Here is a 15,342-nt window from a genome sequence, read left to right as displayed (position 1 = left end):
TTATTTATTTATTTATTTATTTATTTATTTATTTATTTATTTATTTAGAGACGGAGTCTCGCTCTGTCGCCCAGGCTGGTGTACAGTAGTGCGATCTCAGCTCACTGCAACCTCCACCTCCCAGGTTCATGCTGTTCTCCTGCCTCAGCCTCCCAAGTAGCTGGGATTACATGCACCCGCCACCATGCCCGGCTAATTTTTGTATTTTTTAGTAGAGATGGGGTTTCACCATGTTGGCCAGGCTGGTCTCGAACTCGTGACCTCAAGTGATCCGTCTCAGCCTTCCAAAGTACTAGGATAACAGGCATGAGCCACTACGCCCAGCCTATAACAGGTAATTTAGTCCAGTCCTTATCAGATGCATGAGACCCCTCTAAAAGATGCTATCAAGTCATAATCTTTCTGATTTTCTTTTCTGGCCCAAGGTCAGGTCATCAGGCAGTAGGTTAATTACATAAAGATGTGATCCTTGTACCTTCTTTGCATTTGTACTACCTCACATCTGGTACTAATACGAATAACTAAAACATGGACACAGTAGAATGTGTTCTTTTCTGTGTGAGATCAAGATATATTTTTATACAGTTATGTCATTAATACTGGAAAACATTTTATGATTTTAATAATAATCTTAACACTTTTTGGTGCTGATTCTGTTGAACCCTATTCTAAGAGCTTTATGGAAATTAACTCATGTAATCCTCTGAACAACCCTATAAGATGGCTATTATTATCCAGATTTCACAGATAAGGAAACTGAGGCAGAGAAGGCAAGTAACTTGCCAAAGGTCACAGCGAGTAGCAGAGCCAGGGTTGTAACCAGGTATTCTCATGCCTTCGTTACTAACCACAGAGGCATAGTGCTTCTCACAAATGACAAATGTTTTAAGCACTGGGTACTGTTTGCCCAGTCATGTCAAAGAATGGAAATGGCAATATTATTGACAAGTTCTCCATTTGTCTACTAGAAATCTGAAAGTTTCCTAGCAACCTCATCTTCTCACTACATCTGACTGAACCAGAAAGGAAGGCTGAGTATTTCATAGCAAGCTTTTACTTAAAAGATAAAGCAGGTACCTTTGTGATGTAAAAGTAGCAGATCAGATCTTTCAGATAAATTAGTCTCATTTATCTCACTGCCTCCAAAGGTCTAGTTACTGAAATGATACATCTTTTGATACAGTACATGGAATCCTCAAAGTAAGCAGCAGTTTGAAATACTTATTTCTGTGAGGTTCAGATGACCAAATCACTTGCATCTTTTAAGTCTTCAGTACATGTTACAGGCATTGTTTATGAGTGATTTACATTTAGTCTTCACAACAGTCTTGGGAGGCAGGTATTACACTGCTACTAGTATCATTTTACAGAGGAAGAAATCTGAAACACATACAAATAACTTGTACATAGTCACACAGCCAGTAAGTGAAAGACCCAAGATTTGAACCCAGGATGTCAGCTTCAGATCTCCAGCTTTTTTATCATTCTATACTGCTTCTCAAAAAAGAGAGTAATTTGAGGTAAATCATCGAGAGTTTCCAGTTTTATTAGTCTTGAGGCAGTGATTTAAGACAATTATTTCAGTTTTGTTTTATAAATGCTTTATGTAGGCTGGTCGTGGTGGCTCACATCTGTAATCCCAGCACTTTGGGAGGTAGAGACGGGAGGATAGCCTGAGCCCAGGAGTTCATGACCAGCCTGGGCAACATGGCAAGACCTCATTTCTATTAAAAAGGGGTGGCTCATGCTAATCCCAGCACTTTGGGAGTCCGAGGCGGGCAGATCATTTGAGGCCAGGAATTCAAGACCAGCCTGGACAACAGGGCATAACCCTGTCTCTACTAAAAATACAAAAATCGGCCAGGGCTGGTTGTGCATGCCTGTAATCCCAGCTACTTGGGAGGCTGAGGGAGGAGAATCACTTGAACCCGGGAGAGAGAAGTTGCAGTGAGCCAAGATCACGCCACTGCACTCCAGCCTGGGCCACAAGAACAAAACTTATCTCAAAAAAAAAAAAAAAAGTTTTATGTAATGCAAGGTTTGTGAGGTTGCCACTGGTATTGCAAAGTAGTAATTCCTTTTGAATGAAGTAGATTCATCTCTCTTGATACTTCAAATTCTAGTATTTTGGGATTTGGTAAGAAAATGTTCAGTCCATCTCTGTCTTTCAAGATTATATTGCCTTTTGCCTTGATAGTGGAAATATTAAAATAGAGTAGGATTAATGTAGTAAACTTAGTGTTTCCAAATGTAATTACTACATTTCAGATTGCAGGTTTAATCTGCTTTTTGATTATTTAGGAGCTATTTATCCAAGTTGTGGGTTATTTCTAGTTTGTGGCTATTTAATAGTTCAAAGCATTTTTTAGGTAAGGTAAAGAGGGAAAAGTGAAATATATTTTTTAATCTGTTAGCTCTTGGATTGAGGAAGAAGTTGAAATTGATGGCTAGGGAATAATTAAAAAATTAGCCTGGCGGCTGGGCACAGTGGGTCACACCTGTAATCCCAGCACTTTGGCAGGCCGAGGTGGGTGGATCACAAGGTCAGGAGTTTGAGACCAGCCTGGCCAACATGGTGAAACCCTGACTCTACTGAAAAATACAAAACCTAGCTGAGCATGGAGGCGTGTGCCTGTAATCCCAGCTAGTCGGGAGGCTGAGGCAGGATAATCACTTGAACCCAGGAGGCGGAGGTTACAGTGAGCTGAGATGGTGCCATTGCACTCCAGCCTGGGCGACAGGGCAAGACTCTGTCTCAAAAAAAAGAAAAAGAAAGAAAAGAAATTGATGGCTAGGAGACCTGTGTATGATAGCAGATCATCATTTTTTTCTTTTCTTTTCTTTTTTTTTTTTTTTTTTTTTGAGACAGTCTTACTGTGTTGCCCAGGCTGGAGAGTAATGATGTGGTCTTGGCTCACTGAAACCTCTGCCTCCTGGATTCAAGTGATTCTCCTGCCTCAGCCTCCAAAGCAGCTGGGATTACAGGTGCACGCCACCACGCCTGGCTAATTTTTGTATTTTTAGTAGAGACGGGGTTTCACCATGTTAACCAGGCTGGTCTCGAACTCCTGACCTCAGGTGATCCACCCGCCTTGGCCTCCCAAAGTGCTGGGATTACAGGTGTGAGCCACTGTGCCCAGCCCATTTATTTCATATTCACATCACGATACAAAAACCAGTGAATACAGGATTACTTAGTGAGATGAATAGCAAATATAGTAAGTGCTTCAGGGATTTTAGGGAGGGGACAAACATTCTAGGATTCATAACTAGGAAACAGTCGCTTCCAGAGATGAGAAAAATATGAGAAAAATAGAGCTATATCCTATAGTGATTTGATAGGTGATTTTATTTGCAACTATATGTGAAATGAAGTAATCCTGTTGAGATTTTTCACCAAAACATGCCAGATATTTTATTTTTTCAAAAGTGCCAGTATAGGGAACAGAAAACTGAATTACAGAATCACGTAAGTCATGGAGCTTTAGTCCCTGTGTAAATTTTCTGGTTTTAAAGATGCTACTAGTTTCTAAGTTGTCTCTTTTTTTAATATTAAATTGTTCATAATACCAGTTTTAAAGTAAAAGTTGTGATTCCCTAAAGGTTAGAATTTGATTCTATTTCAGAATTTGTACAGTTAACAGAAAGCTTTTCTTTAGGGAAGTACAGTCATCAGATAAAGTGCTTCTATGAGTAACTGTATCCCCAGGGTAATGAAACCAGCACATTTGTTCATGGTGAGTAGGGTCTTTTTTTTTTTCTTGTTTTCTTTTTTTTAAAGATTATCAGCTGGGCGCGGTGGGTCATGCCTGTAATCCCAGCACTTTGGGAGGCTGAGGTGGGCGGATCACCTGAGGTCGGGAATTCTAGACCAGCCTGGCTAACATGGTGAAACCCCATCTCTACTAAAAATACAAAATTAGCTGGGTGTGGTGGTGCATGCCTGTAATCCCAGTTACTCAGGAGGCTGAGGCAGGAGAATTGCTTGAACCCGGGAGGTGGAGTTTGTGGTGAGCCAAGATTGCACCATTGTACTCCAGCCTGGGCAACAAGAGCGAAACTCTGTCTTAAACAAAAAAATAATAAAAATAATAAGAAAAGATTATCTAGTGTTGATTCCCATCTTGATGGATTTAACATTCTCAATCTCCAACACACTGGCAGGAAAACTTACCACAATACTATGTCTCATCTTTGCAGCAAATATGTGCCATCATTTAACAAATTTTCCAACATAAGAAGTGCCATATAAATTTGGAGCATGATTGGGAATCATCATGCATTCATATTTATGCTTTGCTCTAAGGCAGTGAGTAGGTCTTGGACTATGGCTTTATGTACATTAGAATTACCCAAGGAAAACTTATATTTAAACAATGCCAGGGTCCCTTTCCAACCAGTTACATCTCTGGGATGGACCCCAAGCAATCTTCAAATGATTCTCTCAGGGTTACAAATCGCTGGTCCATGGGTTTTTATGTGCCATTTACCAAAAACTCAGCTGTCATGAGAATTGTGCTTGTCTTTGGAACAGCTTCAACAAATACGTTGCAGTTCAATTCACCCTAGCCATCTTAACTGCAAATCTTGAGAGTTGTCTCTTTTGATTTCGAGTCCTCTCCTCCAGTTTGTCCTGAATATACTTCTATCGGGCTTTTGCCTCCCACTCTACCAAAACTGCTGTCCTGTCAGGAAGTTGCTGGTCACTTACACATAACTAAATCCAATGGTCAAGTCTCCACTTTCAAATTACTATTACTATTAGTTTTTGACACTCCCTGTCCTTGAGATACTTTCTTCAGTTGTCTTCTTGACCAGCACCGTCCAATAGAACTTGAGCAATGCTGGTGATGTGCTTTATCTTTGCTGTCCAGATCGGTAGCCAATAGCTACCCGAAAGTAGCTCTTGAAACGGGGCTAACAGCCTGGCATGGTGGCTCACACCTGTATGCCGACAACTTGGGAAGCTAAGGTGGAACAATACCCTGAGCCCAGGAGTTCGAAGCTGTGGTGAGCTATGATCGCACCACTGCACCCCAGCCTGGGCAACAGGGTGAGATCCTGTCTCTCAAAAAGAAAAAATGTGGCTAATGTGACTGAGAAACTGAGTTTTAAATTTTAATTAAATAGCACATGTGGCACTGTGTATTAGATGCTCCCATTCTAGATACTTAACTGGTTTGCCTTCTTCTCACCAGCTTTTGTTTTCCTTTTTTTTTTTTTTTTTTGAGACAAGTTCTTGCTCTGTTGCTTAGGCTGGAGTGCAGTGGTGTGATCTCGGCTCACTGCAGCCTCCACCTCCCGGGTTCAAGTGATTCTCCCACCTCAGCCTCCCAAGTAGCTGGAGGTGGGAGCGTGCGCCACTGGCTAATTTTCGTATTTTTAGTAGAGATGGGGTTTCCCCATGTTGGCCAGGCTGGTCTCCAACTCCTCACTTGAAGTGATCTTCCTACTTCACCCTCCCAAAATGCTGGGATTACAGGCATGAGTCACCACTCCCGGCCCTCAGCAGCTTCTTAAGTCTTCTTTGCTAGTTCCTTGTTGGGGATCTGCTCAACCTCTAAATGTTGGCGTGCCCCAGTTCTTTTTTCTGTGTGTACTCCTTTGGACATCTCATCCATGGCTCATGGCTTTCAATATACGAATTGGCCAGGCACGATGGCTCATGCATGTAATCACAGCATTGTGGGAGGCCAAGGGGGGCGGATTACTTGAGGCCAGGAGTTTGAGACTAGCCTGGGCAATGTGGCAAAACCCCGTCTCTACTAAAAATACAAAAATTAGCCAGGCATGATGGCACGTGTCTGTGATCCCAGCTACTTGGGAGGTGGATGTGGGAGGATCACTTGAGCCTGGGAGGTGGAGGTTGCAGTGAATGGAGATTGCACCACTGCACTCCAGCCTGGGTGACAGAGAAAGAGCCTGTCTCAAAATAAATAAATATACAAATTTATGTCACTAACTTGGATCCCTCTCCTGAGCTCCAGACTTTACTATCCCATTGCCTGTTTGATAGGCCTTGACATGGTGCTTGGTAAGATGTCTTACCAGGTACATGAAATTGAACCTATTCAAACCTAAGCTGCCGATCTCTCCACCCATCAAAATCTGTGCCTCGAGTTTCCTACGAGTCTGTTATCATCCCTGTGGCCAGGGGGATCCTTTTAAAATGTTACTCCTCTCAAAAATCCTCCCATAGCTTCCCTTCTCAGAATGAAAAGCAAAGTCCTTAACATGGCAAGTAATAAATGAATGGCCCTGCCCTGCCCTTGACCTTGACTTCATTTTCTTTTATTTATTTATTTGAAATGGAGTTTCGCTCTTATTGCTCAGGCTGGAGTGCAGTGGCGCAATCTCAGGTCACTGCAACCTCCGCCTCCTGGGTTCAAGTGATTATCCTGCCTCAGCCTCCTGAGTAGCTGGGATTACAGGCACCCGCCACCATGCCCAGCTAATTTTCGTATGTTTAGTAGAGACGGGGTTTCACTATGTTGGCCAGGCTGGTCTTGAACTCCTGACCGCAAGTGATCCACCTGCCTCAGCCTCCCAAAGTGCTGGAATTACAGGGGTGCACCACCACACCTGGCCTTGACTTCATTTTCTACTACTCCCTTTGCCCTTGATTCCATTCCAGACACTGGTCTTCCTGCTGATTCTTGAACTCACCAGAATACCCTGATCCAGGGTCTCTGCACTCAGTGTGTCTTCTGTCTGGATGCTCCACCCTGGCCTGCTGAAATGTCACCTTAGTAAGGCTGCCTCTGATGACCCCTATTTGAAATTAAGCATCCACTTTCCCTGTGTTTCTCCATAGCACCTAGCATCATGTACTACGTTATATATTTTGTCAGAATCTAAACTCTTATGAGAGCAGAAATTTCGTCTCTTCGTGCACTGCTGCGGACCCTATGCCTAGAACAGTGCCCGGCACATAGTAGTTGCTCAGTAATTTTTTATTGAATGAGTAAATCTTATTGCCACTAAACACTTTTCTTGCTAGACTACAAAACAATCTAGTTCACTGTCCAGATAGGATAAAGGTTAAAAGTTAACATCTGGCCAGGCGCAGTGGCTCACACCTGTAATCTCAGAACTTTGGGAGGCTGAGGCAGGCAGATCATCTGAGGTCCAGAGTTTGAGACCAGTTTGGCCAACATGGCCAAACCCTGCCTCTACTAAAAATAAATTTAGGCATGGTGATGCATACCTGCAATCTCAGCTACTCAGGAGGCTGAGGCAGGAGAATCACTTGAACCCGGAAGGCGGAGGTTGTAATGAGCTGAGATCTTGCCACTGCACTCCAGCCTGGGTGACAGACCAAGACTCTGTCTCAAAAAAAAATAAAATAAAATTAAATTAAATTAACATTTACTGTTAAACGCATAGTACAATCTGTCCTGTCTTCTAGTTTAGTTGTTGAGCTCTTTCATATTTTGGCATTTAGGGGTATATTATCTTCAAGGCCAAGATTTAAAATGAGTATCTCAACTTATTTATTTATTTATTTTAGATCCAGGGACAGACTACAATATGTTTTACCAACAGTTCTTGTAATATTGGTTGTCTTGGAATTTTCTTTTTTTTTTTTTTTTTTTTTGAGACGGAGTCTCGCTCTGTCGCCCAGGCTGGAGTGCAGTAGCGCGATCTCGGCTCACTGCAAGCTCTGCCTCCTGGGTTCACACCATTCTCCTGCCTCAGCCTCCTGAGTAGCTGGGACTACAGGCGCCCGCCACCACACCCAGCTAATTTTTGTATTTTTAGTACAGACAGGGTTTCACCATGTTAGCCAGGATGGTCTCGACCTGACCTCGTGATCCGCCTGCCTCGGCCTCCCAAAGTGCTGGGATTACAGGCGTGAGCCACCGCGCCCGGCCTGTCTTGGAATTTTCTTTATTTTTTGTTTTTATTTTTAGAGATGGGGTTTCACCACATTGCCAGGCTGTCTCAAAGTCCTGGGTTCAAGCGATCTGCCCACCTTGGTCACTCAAAGTGCTGGGATTACGTGAGCCACCACGCCTGGCCAATTTTCTTTACTGATGCAGAGAAAAACACATTCACAAACAAGGTTTAAGTGGTGGTTAGAGTCCCTGAGAAATTCTCAAGCTACAATCATGAAGATAATGGTTTCTTAAACCACCTTACAGGCAGCAAGTATCACAGCTCTTTTTTTTCTTAAGGGATGGCATCTTGCTATGTTGCCCAGGCTGGTTTCAAGCTCCTGGGGCTCAAGCAATCCTCCTGCCTCAGCCTCCCAAGGTGCTGGGATTACAGGTGTGAGCCACCGTGCCTGGCCGAGTGTCACAGCTCTTAGAGCTACAGCACACAGTTGAGTACTCTGGTGTTCAATATCTTGGACTTGTAAAGCACTCATTTAAACTACTGTTTCTAGAAGTTACTTCCATCCCCAGTAGAATTTTTGGCATTGGAATAAATCTCTATTTAAAACTGCACCCTATGGCCTGTTACTATCCCAATGTCAGCTGCTACTTTTTAAAAGATTTAAATAGAAGCTTACTGTCTCACTTCAGTTTCCTGGGCCATGTCTTTAAATAGAGCAATTCTGATCTCAAAGGTCACCTGAGAAGTAGAGTACTTACAGCAACATTGTGAAATTCATTTTATACTTTGAAAATAACACACTGGCCATAGGCCATTTTTTTCAAGGTTAGGCACATCAGTTTTAGAAATACCTCTTCTCTTTTTTTATGGTATCTTATTTCTCAGCCTCCCAAGGTGCTGGGATTACAGGTGTGAGCCACCGTGCTTGGCCAAGGTGGCTCTTTTTTTATGGTATCTTATTTCATATTTAGCCAAGCTCTCCTACTCTCTGAAAGTTGCATTATCATTCTTTTTCTTGTTTTCTTTTTTGAAACAAGGTCTCGCTCTGTTGTCCAGGCTTGTCTCAAACTCCTGGGCTCAAGGGATCCTCCCACCTCCGCCTCCCAAAGTACTAGGATTACCAGGGAGAGCCACTGTGCTGGGCTTTTCCTCCTTCTTCTGACAAAGTAGTTGAAGGGGAAATGTGGATTTTTTTTGCTTTGCTTTTAAAGTCTGAACTGGTTATTTTTCGCCCTGAATTACCAACATGACAGTGTTTTAAACTGTTAATATGGCTGCTGTGTTCTTATTAAATCTAAAGCATAACTTTGTAAAATTAGAAATGGAAAGTTTTGGCTGGGTGAGGTGGCTCACAGCTGTAATCCCAGCACTTTGGGAGGCAGAGGCAGGCAGATCATGAGGTCAGGAGATGGAGACCATCCTAGCTAACACGGTGAAATCCCATCTCTATTAAAAACACAAAAAAATTAACCGGGCATGGTGGTGGGCGCCTGTAGTCCCAGCTACTTGGGAGGCATAGTAGCATTCTACACAGTTCTATACATTGCTAATTTTTTTTTTTTTTTTTTTTTAAGATAGAGTCTCGCTCTGTCGCCCAGGCTGGAGTGCAGTGGCACGATTTCGGCTCACTGCAAGCTCTGCCTCCTGTGTTCAAGTGATTCTCCTGCCTCAGCCTCCCAAGTAGCTGGGACTACAGGCGCCCACCAGCACGTCTGGCTAATTTTTTGTATTTTTAGTAGAGACGGGGTTTCACCATGTTAGGCAGGATGGTCTCAATCTCCTGACCTCGTGATCCACCTGCCTCAGCCTCCCAGAGTGCTGGGATTACAGGTGTGAGCCACTGCACCCGGCCCCCTTGCTAGTTTTTATTGAGCATATCTCAGAGATTGATCTTTAACAGCATATAGAGTTTTACCTTAGTGTTTTCCATGGCTGCACAATATTGCTGTACTAAGTTTCCTCTATTTTTATCTAATTATGGTCTTCTGATGAATAGTTAGGTTGTTTCCAGCCTTTTGTTACTAATAATGCTGCAACAGATAGTCTTATAAATAGATCTTTGTGCACATGTGTTACTCTATAGGACAAATACCTATAAATGAAATTGCTAAGTCAAAGAGCATGTGCCATATATATATATATACACACACACACATATATACATATATATATTTTTTTGAGACACAGCCTCGCTCTGTTGCCAGGCTGGAGTGCAGTGGCTCAATCTCGGCTCACTGCAACCTCTGCCTTCTGGGTTCAAGCGATTTTCCTGCCTCAGCCTCCCGAGTAGCTGGGACTTCAGGCACGCCAAAACTTTCAATTTTTACTCTATTTTTAGTAGAGACGGGGTTTCACCATGTTGGCCAGGATGGTCTCGATCTCTTGACCTTGTGATCCACCTACCTTGGCCTCTCAAAGTGCTGGGATTACAGGCGTGAGCCACCGCCCCCAGCCTAATATTTTAACAGAATTGTCAACTTGACTTTCTAAGAGCTTATAGCAATTTACACTCTCACCATGAATATATTATAGACCCTACATCCTTTCCAGCTCAATGCTGCATCAAAACTGTTGATTTTTCAGTCTGAAAAGTAAAAAAATGGTATTGCATTGTAGTTTTAATGTCAATTTATTTGAAGTGCACATTTTTTTTTTTCACTGAAAAGCCATGTGTATTTCTTCTGTGATCTTGTGGTTCCTTTCCTTTACCTATTTTTCTGTTATATTTTCCTGACTAGTATATAAGGGATCTACACAAAAGAATTCGTTCTTAGTCATTTGTGCTGAAAATACTTAATACTTTTTCCGTTTTTATTTTGACCGTATTTACAGAATGTTCAGAAATTTCAGTTATTATGAATCACGTTTACTAATATTTTCCACTATGGTTTCTGGATTTTTACCTTGTAGTGTTATTAATTTCCCCAAACATGCTTATCTGCACCCATCACCAGTATGGATATAGTTTTGAACTGTGTGGTGCTCAACTACCAATCACAATAGTTCATACAAGGAATTGCTTGTAAAGATTTTGTCGGGCCGGGCGCAGTGGCTCACGCCTGTAATCCCAGCACTTGGGGAGGCTGAGGCAGGCGGATCACGAGGTCAGGTGATCGAGACCATCCTGGCTAACATGGTGAAACCCCGTCTCTACTAAAAATACAAAGAAAACAAAATTAGCCAGGCATGGTGATGGGCACCTGTAGTCCCAGCTACTCGGGAGGCTGAGGAGGGAGAATAGTGTGAACCCAGGAGGTGGAGCTTGCAGTGAGCCAAGATGGTGCCACTGCACTCCAGCCTGGGCAACACAGTGAGACTCCGTCTCAAAAAAAAAAAAGGTTTTGTCGTAACACAGAGGTTGACGACTGAGTTAAAAAGCTTAGATTTTCCGGTTGTCTTTTTTTTTTTTTTTTTGAGACGAAGTCTTGCTTTGTCACCTAGGCTGGAGTGTCGTGTTACAATCTTGGCTCACTGCAACCCACGCCTCCCAGGTTCAAGCAATTCTACTGCCTGTCTCCCTAGTAGCTGGGATTACAGCTGCATACCACCATGCCTAGCTAATTTTTTGTATTTTTAGTAGAGACAGGGTTTCACCATGTTGGCCAGGCTGGTCTCGAACTCCTGACCTCAGGTGATCTGCCCGTCTTGGCCTCCCAAAGTGCTGCGATTACAGGTGTGGGCCACCATGCTCAGCCTCAGATTGTCTTATATATATGCATCTTATTGCAATATAAGAAATGATAGTCTAGACTTATATTGATTGAACAATTTGAGAGATAGTTGCATCTTTGGGTTAAATAGAAACTAGATAAAAGTACTACATAATAAACTGAGGGCCACAGACATCTCCAACTGATTTTCTCATTTGGAAGAAAACATAAACTTTATTTCCTTTAAAAGTATAGGCTCTTTCAGTTAAAAAATTTAAAAGTTCTCCTGAAGCAAATGTTTAAACTGGAATCTAAAGGATAAGTAGATAGACAAAGGAGGTCGTTTGGCCCAGGATTTGAAAGGCAACTAGTAGCAGAAGCATAAATCCTCTTAAGGATTTGGGCATGGTGGCTCAGGTCTATAATTCAGCTATTGGGGAGGCTGAGGCTGAAGAGGATCACTTGAGGCCAGGAGTTAGAAAACAGCCTAGGCAATGCAACTGAGACTTCCCTCGTCTCTTAAAAAAAAAAAAAAAAAAATAGCCAAGCATGGTTGCATGCATCTGTAGTCCTGGCTACTCTAGAGGCTAAGTGGGAAGATTGTTTGAGTCCTCAAGAATCTTGAGCTACTGAACTGAAGACTGCTTGAGCCCTTACCTTCCAAATGAGTTTGAAGTTGCAGCGAGCTATGATCATAACACTGCACTCCAGCCTGGGTGACAGAAACCATCTCAAAAAAAAAAAAAAAAAAAAAAAAAATCCTCCGATTCTGAATGCCCATTTCTAAATGGAGAGGCGGGGGGAATTGATTTCCTCACATATTTTTTTTTCCTATTTTTCCAAAGTAAGTTTTTCTTCCCAAAAAGGTTTAAATGTCTTAAAATTAATTTTGCACCACCTAATACTACAGCCAAGCAACCATAACCTATTATAAAAGAGTGAAAGTTCTTGTCCTTGGCCACAGAATTCTATTATTAAAATAAACATTTCTTACTGTGACGCAAAAGGACTTACTTTTAGAAAACACATCTATCTTGCATAAATTCCATATGTTTCACATTTTAAAAGATTTATCTAAGTCTAATGTCAAGCTTATTTTTAGGTAGGATTGTGCAGTTGACTTTCCTGTTCAAAAGTAAAGTTGGAGCTGTTTCAAAGAGTAACTTTATTCTGCTTGCCTGTGGCTGTTTGTACCATAGAAGGCAGATTTGTCAGGTGTGGTGGCTCATGCCTGTAATCCTAGCACTTTGGGAGGCCAAGGCAGGAGGATCGCTTACTGCCAGGAGTTTCGAGACCACCCGGGGCTACAAAGCAAGGCCCCCATCTCTACAAAAAATTAAAAAATTAGCCTGGTGGCTGGGCACGGTGGCTCACACCTGTAATCGCAGCACTTTGGGAGACCAAGGCGGGTGGATCACCTAAGGTCAGGAGTTCGAGACCAGCCTGGCCAACATGGTGAAACCCTGTCTCTACTAAAAATACAAAAATTAGCCAGGCATGGTGGCAGGCACCTGTAATCCCAGCTACTTGGGAGGCTGAGGCAGCAGAATCGCTTGAACCTGGGAGGTGGAGGTTACAGAGAGCCAAGGCCGTGCCATTTCACTCCAGCCCGGGGAAAAAGAGTCAAACTCCATCTCAAAAAAAAAAAAAAAGGCTGGGTGCAGTGTCTGTAATCCCAGCACTTTGGGAGGCTGAGGCGGGTGGATTATCTGAGGTCGGGAGTTTGACATCAGCCTAACCAACATGGAGAAACCCCGTCTCTACTAAAAATACCAAATTAGCCCGGCGTGGTGGTGCATGCCGGTAGTCCCAGTTACTCGCGAGGCTGAGGCAGGAGAATCACTTGAACCCGGAAGGTGGAAGCTGTGGTGAGCTGAGTTTGCACCACTGCACTCCAGCCTGGGCAACAAGAGCGAAATTCCGTCTCAAAAAAAAAAAAAAAAAAAAAAAAGAACTACAATAAAAAATAAGTTAGCCTGGCGTGGTGGCACACACCTAGTGCTTGGCTGCTTGGGAGGCTGTGGTGGGAGGATCACCTGAGCCCAGGAATTCCAGGCTGCAGGGAGCTGATTGTGCCACTGTACTCCAGCCTGAGTGACAGTGACACCCAAGCGCAGCAGCAGATTAGAAAGCCTGGCAAAGCATTTCTTCTATACTGGCCCATCTTTGTCAAACGTGGCTTTCTAATGAAGAAGACAGTATTGGAATTGAAATCAGTATTAAAATTAATTAAAAGACCAATCTTATAAATCAGAATCTAAAAACACTGGGCCACAAACACAAATATTATCTTGAAATTTCTTCTTTATAACCACATTTTCCAAAGGAAACATAAAATGTTCAGAGAAAAGGTTCAGATATCAATTTAACAATGTGATCTATTTTCTGTATATACAGGTAAGTTTTTTTCTTTTTTGAGATGGAGTTTCGTTCTTGTTGCCCAGGCTGGAGTACAATGGCACGAACGGCTCACTGTAACTTCTGCGTCCCAGGTTCAAGCTATTCTCCTGCCTCAGCCTCCCAAGTAGCTGGAATTACAGGCATGGGCCACCATACCAGGCTAATTTTGTATTTTTAGTAGAGACAGGGTTTCTCCATGTTGGTCAGGCTGGTCTCGAACTCTCGACCTCAGGTGATCCGCCCGCCTCGGCCTCCCAAAGTGCTGGGATTACAGGCATCAGTCACCGCACCTAGCCAGTTTTTTCTTTAATGATTGTATAGAGATAACAGTACCATAATAAATAACAGCTAAATATTAGAAATATTAGCATAAACTAAACAGATACTTTCTGACGATCTATAATTTTTTTCTAGTTGGCATTGTTTGATTGCCCAAGAGTACTTAGTGGAAGGCTGCTGTTCCAAAGTAAAACAGTGTTTCAAGGATATGAAAAGGTATGTAAATTTTCACTTAAATTATTTCATAATAAAAGTGATTCATAAAAGTTGATTAGGCCGGGCATGGTGGCTCATGCCTATAATCCCAGCACTTTGGGAAACTGAGGTGGGCAGATCCCTTGAGTCCAGGAGCTCTAGACCAGCCTGGGCAACATGGTGAAACCATCTCTACAAAGAATCCAAAAAATTTAGCTGGATGTACTGGTGCATGCCTGTGGTCCCAGCTATTTGAGAGGTTGAGGTGGGAGGATCACCTGAGCCTGGGATGCGGAGGTTGCAGTGACAGTGAGCCAAGATCGTGCCACTGCACTCCAGCCTTAGTGACAGAGCGAAACCCTGTCTAAAATTTAGAAAAAAAAAAAAAAAAAAAAAAAAAAGGCTGGGAGCAGTGGCTCACACCTGTAATCCCAGTACTTTGGGAGGCCGAGGCAGGAGGATCACAAGGTCAGGAGTTTGAGACCATCCTTACCAACATGGTGAAACCCCATGTCTACTAAAAATAAAAAAATCAGTCCGGCATGGTGGCACACGCCTGTAATCCCAGCTACTCAGGAGGCTAAGGCAGGAGAATTGCTTGAACCTGGAGGCGGAGGTTGCAGTGTGCCAAGACTGCACCATTGCACTCCAGCCTGGGCGACAGAGTGAGACTCCATCTAAAAAAAAAAAGTTGTGGCCGGGCGCGGTGGCTCAAGCCTGTAATCCCAGCACTTTGGGAGGCCGAGACGGGCGGATCACGAGGTCAGGAGATCGAGACCATCCTGGCTAACACGGTGAAACCCCGTCTCTACTAAAAACTACAAAAAACTAGCCGGGCGACGTGGCGGCGCCTGTAGTCCCAGCAACTCAGGAGGCTGAGGCAGGAGAATGGCGTGAACCCGGGAGGCGGAGCTTGCAGTGAGCTGAGATCAGGCCACTGCACTCCAGCCTGGGCGACAGAGCGAGACTCCGTCTCAAA

Source organism: Piliocolobus tephrosceles, chromosome 6 (genome assembly GCF_002776525.5).
Source record: "Piliocolobus tephrosceles isolate RC106 chromosome 6, ASM277652v3, whole genome shotgun sequence".
Lineage (NCBI taxonomy): Eukaryota > Metazoa > Chordata > Mammalia > Primates > Cercopithecidae > Piliocolobus > Piliocolobus tephrosceles.
Note: the sequence above shows the minus strand (reverse complement) of the source record.